Here is a 12,909-nt window from a genome sequence, read left to right as displayed (position 1 = left end):
GCCTTAACACCTCTATATCACAACTTTCATAGCAAATCAATAGTGTTTTTGTCAAATACTGTAAAACTGTGATTTTCATCTTTATGACTGATTGCCTACTCTTCTTCAGTGAGAAGGTTGTGATTTCTGATGCTTTAGTTTAGACACTTTACCCAAGATTAATTTTTCAACTGATTATGTCATTCTTCTTCCACCATTCACTTTCCCATCCTTACATATTTATTAGTCCTGAATGTATCTCTGTAAGGGGACATAATCAATATTTTATGCAGCACTCTTCATTCTGGTGACTCTTTCTGCCTCTTTTGTGTGTCCTATCCTGTTGCTAACATTTTCAGAATGCAGTTAAGTCATTTGTGATTATTCATAAAGACAATCCTGTTTGGCTTTGATTTTTATTTTTGTTGTTTTTGCTACAATAAGGAGATAAATAGATTCACTTGAAGTGCTTGTCACTGAGAAAGCTGAAGTAATCAGCTCCTGAATATACTTACAGAAAGAAAAAAAAAAAAATCAAAGTCAGGTCTGCAGAAGTTTGGTTATTTATCACTTTCTTGTTTGCTGGGCTTCTCTTGCTTTTTTTTCTGTTTCTAGAAACCTGCATCCTGAACTATACATAGATTCCAAAAGAGTCTTAAATATAATCCTGACTTTGAAGTGAGCAAGCATCTTGAAACATGTGCAAGTATATTTTAGTGAATTTGACTTTTACTTTCCTGCTGTGTTAGAGTTATTATGATAATAAGTGCTTTTAAAAATGGGAACAGCTCTGCTGAAAAGTACATAGATATCAGGTATTAATGTGTTTCATTGTTTAAGCTAAATTTCCAAATAAAACTACTTGAATATATAACTAAATATGTAATATATATATATGTATATAAATTTTAATTATTTGGTTTTTGTGTGTGTAAAGCAGTAGTAAATTAGATGTCACTGATTTTTTTAATTTACTTTAAACTGTTTAACTTTATTTTTACAAAAATGATTACATTTTCCCTTTCTAAGCTGTAGCACTTTCATTACTGAAGGTATGTTTCTGAACTATCACACTCTATCAGCAAAATTAGGAGATAATTTTTATCTATAGCTCATTTAGTCATTTAAAAATTATTCCAAACAATCCCATTTTTGTCATTATGTAATCACATGTAGTTCTTAAAAGTTCCTCTTTATACTTTAGGGCATTTCAGCATACCAGGGAAACAAATAATGCAATCTAGAGAAGCAAAGAGGCAGCTGGGAATCATAAACATTGTATTCTTATAGTAGTTGAATTACTGACCCGGTTTCCAGCCCTAGGCAAGTCACAGAATTTTTTACATTTCATTTGTCATTATTAATGGCATTTGTTTGTCATATAAGGGAGAAGAAAGGAGGAAAAATTGTTTTTACTTGCTCTTTGGAAAAATTTCAATGCTCTCTCTGTTTTCTGTATTTGCTTGTGCTTGATGGGTATGTATCCTCACCAGAATTTCACTGAATCTTAGCTACCTTCTGAAATAATTTTCAGATGTTGAGAAGAAATGCCTCTGTTACCACATTAATACTTCAGGATCTGTTTCTATTTAAAGCAGAGACTATATGAATGTTACCTTGAGAAAACACGTGTATATGTGTGAGTACTCGCTCCTGCATCCTCAGCATGATGGCACATCCAGGTCAGGCTCAAACCTCTGCTCTGACAGCTCTGGATCAGATGTCTCAATCTGATCACCACAGAAGGAGTTGAAGTGCTAGACTTATGGCTACTGTGGAATTAATTTCAAAAATGTGTAGGAACAGGGATTTGAACATGATCTCTCATAAGCTTGGGGTAATACCCAGAACACTGGGCTGTTGACTGTTCTTGGAAGGGAAAAGGAACAAAGTACTTCAATGTGCTTCTTAAGAAATCTTCACACAATAATGATTTGAAATGAGTGCATTCCCATGAAAGGCTTTGAGTACAACAACTTGACATTTTCTGATAACCACTTTCTTTCTATTCAAAAAAAAAAAAAAAAAAAAAAAAAAGGATAGAATAAATTACCTATTAAGTCTAATGCATTCCCTTCCCTTCCCTTCCCTTCCCTTCCCTTCCCTTCCCTTCCCTTCCCTTCCCTTCCCTTCCCTTCCCTTCCCTTCCCTTCCCTTCCCTTCCCTTCCCTTCCCTTCCCTTCCCTTCCCTTCCCTTCCCTTCTTTGGGATATTATGATATACTATCCCCAGTTGTTACCTATAGAGAACTGCAAAACTATCCCACAATTTCAGCCAGGATCCCACTGAGCTGGAAAATTCTATTAAGGGGGAAAGCATTTGTATTTACATGACTTCAAGCAATGTCAGGGAGTATTGCTTTTCTTTCCAGTACTTAATAGGTTCAAGACTGCAATCTCACGTAGCAGATATTGTGAGCTCTGCAAAAACTGTGCTTCAAACATTATTTACAGAATCCTCAGATCTCTAGTTATATTCAATAAAAGCTGGGCAGATAAATCCCCAGAAAACTTCACATGTCAGTCATCTCATGCACTTGAAAATGTAATGGAAATGCAGACAGTAAATAAAAGGCATTTGGTTTCAAATGGCACCAATATCTTAACCATTTTAGAGTCATATAGTAGCTTTAAAACATGTGTCAGAAGTATGAGACACAGTTTTGTCTTTCTAAATATAGACTAATATTCCTTGCAATACTGTTGAAGTTATCTATATGTTTGTTTGTTTGTTTGTTTTTGTTTTTGTTTTCATTTATGGAAGGCTTAGAACTAAGATAATCCATGCAAAAGAAAATATATAGTTTCATATCTACCCTTTATAGGTTGTCCCTCTATGTAGACATGTATAAGTGCACACATATAAAAGTCCCTAATAGATCTTGTTAACAATTTAACAGGATATCTCTGAATCAAGACTTACATTTCCTGCCCTCTCTTATGTGTGTAATTGAGGCCCTGCCTCACAGCTTGTCTGTTTTGCATGAAAATGAAGTGTCTGACGCTGCACCCCTTCAAAGCTTGTCTGCTCTGTATGTAAATGTTATCTTGCCTACCTAAAGTCTCCGGATCCTATTTGCGAAGGTGTCTGTGGAACTTTTCAGATGTCAGATGCACACATAATCGATCTGAGTAAAGAAAATGGATGGTTATTAGAATTTGTGAGCACTTTGGGTTCACTGGAAACACTAATGCTTAAAGACTTGTTTTCTTTCTGAATTAGGAGGAACAGATGTAATCTTGAAATATTTTGCTGAGTGAAAAATGTCTAAAAATCAATTTGGTTTTTATTAATATATTTTTTGTGTATGTTACAAAAATTATTTAAAGTTGGGAATATTCCAAGCCCATCACTGGGCTACTGACAACACCTATTCCCTGGGTGATACTTTCAGTGATGCTCTTGTCTTTTTGATCAAATGAGAAACACTGTGACAGACTTTATGTTACTTTTCTGGTTCAGTCTCTACTCAGAAGTGTAGTTAAAACTTATTTTAAAAGGTAAAGGAATATATAAATGTCATGTTATGTCAGCCTGTATTTCACAATGTATCTTGACATGTTCGTAACAAAGCCTATCAAGCAATATTTATAACAGACCTCAGAATAATATAGAAATATTCAAACTAATATAAATGGAAAAGCACAAAGAATATTTTCACGTTAAAACTTTATTTTGACATTTCTAAAGAAGATTACATTTTACGTTCAGATTTTTTTCTCAAGGGGATTCATTTCATCAAAATCAGCAGAATCTTATAAGGTGCAAGCCCCCCGGGTTTTCATCATAACATAACTTCACCCCCCCCCCCCCCAAAAAAAAAAACAACACAGTTTTAAACAAAAGCTTATAACTAAACTTGATTCTTACCAAGGATTTCATTATTTAACTTCTACACAGCCATTTGTGAGCTTAAGATGGAGCCACTAGTGGCCAGACAAATTAGTTTAACATGAATCATCTGAGGGTAGGATCAGGAGGAGAGGAGTTTGCAAGCTGCCATGGAGTTTTGGCAAGGAAACAGCAGAAGAAGACAAAGCAGGTAGAAGGATATGTCTCCATGTGTTGAACAAGATGAATTATTAACAGTGATTGATCCAGTTGTGCTCAGGAGTGGCACAGACATGCAGCAATCCATAGCAGCACACTCTCCAGCAATGTGCACTTGTATTCACCAAGTTGTGAGGTTGGTGTTACTCACCAGAAAGGGTCAGGGATACCCTTCTGTGCCCAGTCAACTCTTACCATAGTCCCACTGAAGCAAGAAATGTAAAGAGCTTTGATGGGCTGCAGCGTAGGCTCCATATCTGAGGACTCTTCTCCAGCAAGAGTAGAAAAGGGAAAGGGGTCTCCTGCTCCTTACTGTCCTGCTGCAACTCTTCAGATTCATTTGGTGGAGCTGTTTGAGGAGGCTTTGTTGCTCTCTAGCTTGAGAGTTCCAGCATAAAGTAGAGCACATCTGAACCTAATAGCAAGTGAAAGTGGAAAATTAGAAACTTTTTTTTTTTTCCCCCAGCTAACTTGGTAAACATCTATTCACAGGGTTTGTCTATTTTTTTTTGGTCGATTGGTTGGTTGTTTTTTTATTCTTCTCTTTAGGGAGTGCTTTCACACATTTCCACAATATTTAACCTTTTGTCCCTCAGATTTCAGCACTTTGTATTTGAATGATGTGGTGCATGTACTTTAACATGCTCAAAGTAATGCCTCTTTGCACTGAAACACAGCAGTATTCAAATCACCATTTTTCTGTAAAAAGCATACTTAATTTTCAGTCTGGGCTTTTGGGCCCACTTATGGTTGACTTCAGAGCTTAGAAGCCTAACTCTAACAAAACTACACCAGCTTCTTTTTTTTTACAACAGCATAGCTGTGAGTACAGAAACTGCATAATTGCTTATTTTCACCCTTTTATTTAGTGTGAAGAAACAGTGAGAGAACACCTTCCATGGCCTGTATTTTAAAAATGCCAAAAGCACATAAAAAAGTGCCCACTTCAGTATAAATATGTATAAGGTCTGAAGAAAGAGCCTTCAAATTAATGTGTACAAAATCTGGTAGCAATCTAAAAACGTTCAAAATATCATACAGCAGATTCAGATGGGCTTTGAAGTACTCCAGGGCTCTTGACATTATTGCAATTGTCGTCAGAGAAAGACGTGATGTCTTTCAAAGCAGAATCTACACAACTTTCCCAAAGGGATGGAAGGAAAGACAGTGTTTCTTCTAGAAAGAGGTAAGAAAAGCCTCATGATCTTCCTCCAATGGGTTAGCTCTGGCTGGTACAGCACAGGGCTTAATGCCAAAAAAAGTTTAAATCTCTACAATTTCTGTAGAACATTACACTTTTTCTGCATCTCTCTGGGAAAATGGGACAATCTTGCTTTGATGGTATGGGCCACTCATGCCTATAAAGCACTTGAAAATCTTATGGGAAATCTTTTAGTGATGCAAGGATAGTTGTGCTTAGGAAGATGAGCTTTTTCCACACTGAACACAGCCTTTTTAACACAGCGAAGCACCATCTACACTGCACTGTAGAATGCTTTTCAAAGAATCACTGGCGAAATGCATGGGCCTTGATTCTCACATCCTGAAGACAAAATCAAGGCCTGTACACTTCATCTGAAAAGTAGCTATTTAGCACAAAGCTGGAGTGTGAACCGCTCACTCACTGTAGGAAGTCTCATTTAGGTCTGTGAATAAATGTTTCTCAAAAGGAACCAGAGACGTGCCAATTACTGCCCTGTGTTCTGGTTTGCACCTTTTTTCCATCTAACCAGTAAGAGTAGATCTTCTTCCTTACTCTCTGGCTGCTAGCTAGCGTTTAAACATTGTACCTTAACAAATATGAGCATATTCTCTGGGTTTCCATTAGCTTGGAGGCACATACAGTCCTGTCAGCCTGACTGATCATCTTCACTATTCTAGGGACCCAATAAAACTATTAGCAAATATGAGAGATGCACCAAATATCACCTGTATGTCTTCCCTTTCCATTCTGTTTTGTGTTAAATCTCTTGCTTGTCAGCTCTGAGACTTCAGTTTAACAGGTTTTGCTAAGGCCATGCATTTCAAAAGATTGTGATCATCAACCAAAATAAAGCAAGCATAGCCTCTGGATGAAATGAAATGAACGGCCCCACTGCAGTGGTGCTGGAATCTTTGGCTATGGGGAAACACCCCAAAAATCCAGGAGGCTTACTGACCAAATCTGTAGCAATGAAAGGGCAACCAACAGGTCTTGAAGCTAGGAGCCTGGAAACCTTCAGGTCTAACCCTGGAACTACTTTATGCCTCGAGAAAAATTCTGACTGATTTCTATAGTCCATTTATAAGTGCTAACAGACTATCCAGTGCCAACTGATCATGCATTATATCCTTCAGAGAAACGGCAAGGTAGATTTAAGTAGGACATTCCCAGTGCTGCAAAAATTTGTGTTGTAGTCTTTCTCTTCTGTTACTGGTAACATAATGCTAGGAACTGAAGCTCTGAACAGCCTTTAAGGTTTGAAGTCTCATGAGTACCAGAGAGACAGGCTCCCAGACACCACATAAATCTGCACCGTGGGCACTGCTTCCTTTCTCTTCTGGGATGATTGAATCATTTCAAACAGCCGAAGAGAGAATAATGAATAACAATGTAGGACTAATCAGGTTTATACACAGTGTTATCTTGGAAATAGCAATGGTAAAGAGCCATTCCTCAAACATTAAGAGTAAGTGCTGCCACTCAGGGGAACGCCGGGGAAGGCAGACCAATGCATACTAAAGTAGAACCAGCTGGGGAGCAGCTCTGTTGAAAAGGACCTGGGGGTGTTGGTAGGCAGCAGTCAGAGCACGAGCCAGTCGCTGCAGTACCAAGGAGGAGGTTGCCTCATGGTGCATTGAGTGGTCTGACTGCACAGCAGACCCTGCTCTGAGCAGGTTGGACTAAAGACAGCCAGATGTCCCTTCCGGGCTGCATTAACCTATAATCCTATATCCTATTTACTTCCAAATTCCTTGTTGCTTCCTTTCTCTGTTCCTTCATCATCTCTGTCTTTATCCCTATATGTTTTTCTATTTCTATATTCTGTTCATTTCCTTCTCCTAATTTCATTTTGCCATTCTGTTTTCGCTTCCAACCCCCTGTCTTTCTTTGTTCAGCTTCCTAAAAGGTTACTGTTTCAAGGTTTTTAGGTCTTATTCTCCCCCATTTTATCTCCTTCTTTCATCTTTTGCTGGATTGTTTTTCTTGTTTCAAGCAATTGTAGTCTTTAGCTATTGATCTTTAAAAACAATTGAAAAAATAAAACATCAGGCTTCCTAGTTGTGTTTTCCTTACTTAATTTCTGATGTAATTTCAGATTTATTATTATTGTCGTTTAAATACGGCTTGCTGTGTTGAAAGAATAATAACTTGACTCATATTTGAGTCACTTCTGTCTGCAGCAGAAATTTGTTTTATTAAAGGTATTGTAGAACATGTTCAGATGTTCATCAATAAGAGATACGTTTAGCATTTAGTACAGTCAGAGCAAATCAATAGAGTTCTGGGTCAGCTCAGCTCCAATTGTGGATCAGCATTTGCAAACAAGCACAGATAATGAAGGTTTCTTGGCCAGGCAAAGTTTCTATCAGTCTGGGTGGTAAATTGGTCTACCAGTGAGGTGGACTAAGCCAAATTTGTATAGCCAGTGTACAGTTAGCACTGGGGAAGGACAGAGAGAGCTGCACTGCGGCAGCTGTGGCTTTGGTGGGCCATGGTGTAAGGAAGCACCCAGACTTTTCATGCAGCCTGAAATGCAGAGGGCAAAGCCTTCCCTCCCTTGGCTGTTTGCAGGGATCTGTGTGGGGAGCTCCTGGACCTCATCTTCAGCTTCAGCATTGGGAATAAAACTCCTGACTCACAGAGTGCACTGAATCCTGGCAGAGGAGAACTGACCAGGTAAAACCACTGAATCCAAAAACACCAGGCCACAGAGGGGCTCAGGCCAATCAGCCTCACACCCCAGTGCTGCCTTGGAGCTCTTCTCACTGCATGGTGACCATCCCTGCCCTCCTGCTCCTCAGCTCTAGAGGGCATAGATGGATTATTTTACCTTATTTTGGAGGTCTGCCTGGGATTGTTTCACTACTGAGCGGACAGCAAACCCCCATAATGTTTTTGAGGCGTACACTGCAATTTGAAATGAGCTTTTTAACAAATTGACCCAGTTTGCTTTGCATGCCTAAGGCCTGTTAGGTTTTTTGAAGACTGTAGTAAATTATCCCTCTGGCATGTATCTTTTTCATCGCTGTTGTGTCTAGAGATTTCTTTCTGCCTCTAACCTTGTAACAGGAGACATTCAGAAGAACAGTACTATCCCTCGCTGCATTTAGCTAAGCCAAGATTCGGCTCCTGGGGATAGGCTAATGGAGAAAAGAGCAGGAAGAGAACATCATCTGCCAGCATATTAATGTTCCAAATTATGCACATCCTTCTCCATAAAGATGTTTTCATTAATTCCAAGTCAAATAGTATTGATTCTCAATGTGACACAAAGACAGGCGATCACAATAACCTAACTTACGGAGCAATTTGAACAGCAGCTGAGGAAGGGAATGAAAACTCTTGACAAGTGCTTTTGCCAAACAGTCACCTTAATGAGACATAGAATAATAATTTTACTGGAGCCAAGAAAATTTAGCATGCCTCGATAGTTTAAGCACACTTTCTAAAATTAAAGAAAAGTAAAAAAATGGGGTTTCATTTCCAGTTATTTCCATTATTATAAATTCCATTATTGTTATGTAAGTGGCTCAGATCTAATTGTTTGTTAGAGTATAAAATAACACATCATTGCATTTCAGAGGGAAATAGAAGGTATACATAGTTTTCTAACAGGAGAAAAATTTTTCAGATAGAATTTATTATCCTTATAGTAAGTGTACCTTCACACCAATCCTAAAACAAATAAATGTTTAGTTACCCATAACTCTCTTAGTGTTTCTTTTACTATTTCCTTTATATATGATAGGTGCTATATAAATTCCATGGGTCCCATTTACCACCTTCATCGACAAATTCAGTTTTCCCATAACAAATTGCAAACTTTCTATAAACTCCAACAATGCAATGCATAAATGTGTTGTATTTCTTTGAATGTGATAGGAATCATCACTGTGATTCCTTCTGTCTCATTAGTGCATATGTCTGATACAGACTCTGTGATACAGTGTGGATTTTTTTCTTTAATGGAGAAAAATCTTTGCCCAAATCCCAAGGTGAAGAAGAAAAACCAAATGGATGTGAGCTGAAAAATAATACTGATGAATCACATCGTGGAAAAAAAAAATAAAAAAAAATAGTAACTATGTAAGTGTTTTGTGGGTCAGACAATCAAGTGACTCAAGCTCTCCAAAGCAATGTATAAATCAAAGGAAGAAGAAACTGCAATGGAGTATCAATACTGTAAAAGAATGCAAAATGCCAGAGATGCCGAATAATCTGATTCTTTCTGCATAAACAAGTCTTGTAGTATCAGATCCCTCCTGACTCAGTCAATCTGAGTCATTCATCTCTGTGCTTGCAGTTTCAATACATTTTCTGCCATGACAATCCTTTCATCTTTCCCCATATAAATCAGAGTCACTTCACCATGATGGACACACTCAGTACAACAAGATTTTCTGCATCAGTGTTCTTTTTCAGCTCTTGTTGCTACTCACCTGCCCATCAAGCCTGCACTAAATTCATACATGCCACCCACTGGCTCTTCAAAGCATGAGCACACACACCAACACACAAAAGGCTTACTAAAAGGACATCATTCCCACTAATTTCTATCATAAACAAAGTAATAAATTTCTGAAAGTCATCTCAGTAGGTACATCCACCCTGTTGGGTAAGAGAGGACCAGGGAGTGTTTGTTAGCACTGGGCTGCCCTTGCTGGCTTGCTCTCTGCCCTGTTTTTGGCTGCCCCAACACCTTCTCCAAGACAAAGCTGAATATGGTTCCCTGCAAAGGCTGTTTCTGAAGGAAGGGTGAATAAGACTGCACAAAACTGGGGTCTACATTCATCTTGGCTTTTAACAATCTTGTTGTTAAACCCCATCATCCACCTTCCCTCTGCAGACAATAGCAGAAAACAACAAGCTCCTCCATTTCATATCTCTTACTTATCTTGTGCTCTGGTTTAGAACAAATCACTTTCTGGAAGTTCTCCTTTCCATTATTGACAAAAGTAAAAGCCTAAAAAATCAGCATAGACTCATTTGCTGTTTTTAATGACAAAAGTTAGGTAAAATGGGTTCCACTGCTGAAGTGGACTGTGTCTGCAGTGCCTAGGTAGATTGCCAGCTGCTCCTGGCCAAGAGGTGTGCTCCTGGCTATTTCCACTGTAGTCATGAAATCCACTTCTTGTGTGTGTTGATTGATATCCTGGGGACTTTAGTTATCATGTACAGCCATGGAGAAGCTGACTGCTAAGAGCCTAGATAATTGCAAAATGACTTACAATAAGGCATGGAAAGGCTGCTGCATACCCAGCTATTATTACAGCGCAGCTCCCTCCTCCAGCCTGTCAGGAGAGAAAATATACAAAATATACCTATGTATTTGATGGCATGCTGAATGTTATATTGAATACTTAGAAAAACATGGACTCACGCTCTTGCTAATTCAGTAAACCAAACAATTCACAGAAGAAAAACAACAAAAAAAGAGTCAATCAATGATCTCTAATTATAATTCAGTGATTTATAAGGGAAATTGAGTGATATTTTTCTAGCAATTGTATTAAGATATTCAGTGTAGCACAGCTTAACATTTCTGCCTACCAGTAATGTGCCCTCTAACTTCCATCTTCCTTGCATCCATATGAGATACTTGGTACAAGTTCTTACAGGACTGAGACTGTGAGCTTGAACTTGCAGTGCACAGAGCTCGGTGGCTCCATGTGCAGCTCTAAGGGCTCTGAGAAAGGAGTTAGGGAAAACCAGCTCAGTCCAGCTGGATAACAGTCCCCACAGTCAGAATTTCTACAAGATTCTGCATCTACCTTCAGTATCTGCAAGTTGGAGAAAGGGTAAAGCTACAGAAACAATAGTCTGATGGCTGCACATGGAAATCAGAAATGAAGTGCTAGACTGTAATTGCTGACAATAAGAACTGGTTGACCTGTTTTACCAAGGATTGCGGCAAACCCCATACATACCTCTTCAAGCCCTTTCCCTGAAGTAGAATGTCTTTCTAAGGGTGTACAGTGAGCATCTCTCTTGCAAACCCTGAGCTACATTCCAGGGCTGCTCAGAGAGGTCAGTTTAGGTCCAGGATGCCAACCAGGAACATCAGTGTGGTATTGCATCTCAGATAATCAACAGAATTAATTAACATGGCACAGCATGGCAGGAGAATAACTATATTATTTCCAATCCTACAGCCAGAACATTTGAAGCTGGATGAAGAACCTCTGCCTCACCGCATAGACGTAAATACCTAAAAGAGCTTGTTTAGCATGAATAAATTTCTATGTTCTGAGGAGAGCAAATATTCAGATTAGACCATCATAATGGACCATATTTCTTCAAAATATATCCCCCTGTAAGCGTGACCCACGGAGGATTTATACATTTGTTATATTTTGATTACCTCTATCATTATCTGGCTCTTTTGATGAATGTGTTCAATTTTCCCTAAAACAAAAAAACAAAACAAAACAAACAAACAAACAAAAAAATGCTCACTATTTACTGATCTAATATAGAGTCAGTAATGAGTGCCCTTACAAGGGCTTTGGGAAACATGAAGGTACTTGAATTTACTTGTTCTTAAATGTACACTGTACTGCCCTTAGTGGAAACAGCAGTGCACCGTAGTGCTCTTACATCAGATAAAGGAAAGACTCTGCTGAGTAAACGTGGCAAGAGAAATACCACCAGCATGAGGGCATAGGCAAACCCTAAGGGGATAATGCTACACTCGGACTAGCACTGGGATTTACCATGCCACAAAAACTTGTATGGCTTTTATGTTGCCAAATAGTACGCTGCAATTAAATATATTACATAACAAACATTACATTAATGTAAATATTACATTATATCAATAACATCATTATTACTTTAAACTGCACATTTCTATGGCCAACATACAGCACACAATCTTCCTTTGAGTATAGAACAGCAAGCACCAATGAAGCATGCTTTACAGTGAAAAAAAAACACAAATACTTTCAAAAGGAAAAATCTATTTTTATTTTCCATTTCCCTTGTAAAAAGAAAATATTTCCAGTCATGCAGAGCTAGAATTAGTCTTTGGTTTCCAGATATACTCTCCTCTCCTCATTGAGACAGATATGATAAACACTGAACAAAGCTTCAAGAAATGAATTGAAATATATTTTCCACTCTCCTAGCCCTTCTTGTCCTCTCCATCTGCCACTTAATCCTGCTCATAGTGGCATGACTCCAGGGGTGGCCTGCTAGACAAATAGACCAACTTTTCTCCTGTGCCCCTACTTTTACAGCCAGTCAGTTCTCATGCCCAGCAGGATCAGACACGATCCAGGAGGGAGGACAAGTGGAAGTAGATGCAGGTGAGCCTGGCACATCCACACTTCCAAGGGCTCTCATGTGTTTCTACAGCCCATAGTTTTCCTCTCACAGAGCTCAAGACTGGCAAGGCTGCCTTGGTGGCTTTTTAGTAAATAATACTTTTTTTTTTTTTTTTTCCCTGCAAGACTGAATTCAAGCTAAACAGACCTCAAGTTTCCTTTTCTCTTTCTCTATAGTGGTTAATGTGTGTGAATCAAAATGAAGACCTATTTGGTAGCTATTTTGGTATCTAAGTGTTTTACTCACTTCAGTTATGATGCTGTATAGAGAGTAACTTACTGGAAGAAAAAAAGAAGAAATGGAAATAAATGAAAAGTCAGTGAGAGACTGGTGATGAGAAAAATCCTGAA

This window comes from Aythya ferina (genome assembly GCF_964211825.1).
Source record: "Aythya ferina genome assembly, chromosome: 14".
Lineage (NCBI taxonomy): Eukaryota > Metazoa > Chordata > Aves > Anseriformes > Anatidae > Aythya > Aythya ferina.
The sequence above is the reverse complement of the archived record's forward strand: the minus strand, read 5'-3'. Positions refer to the sequence as shown.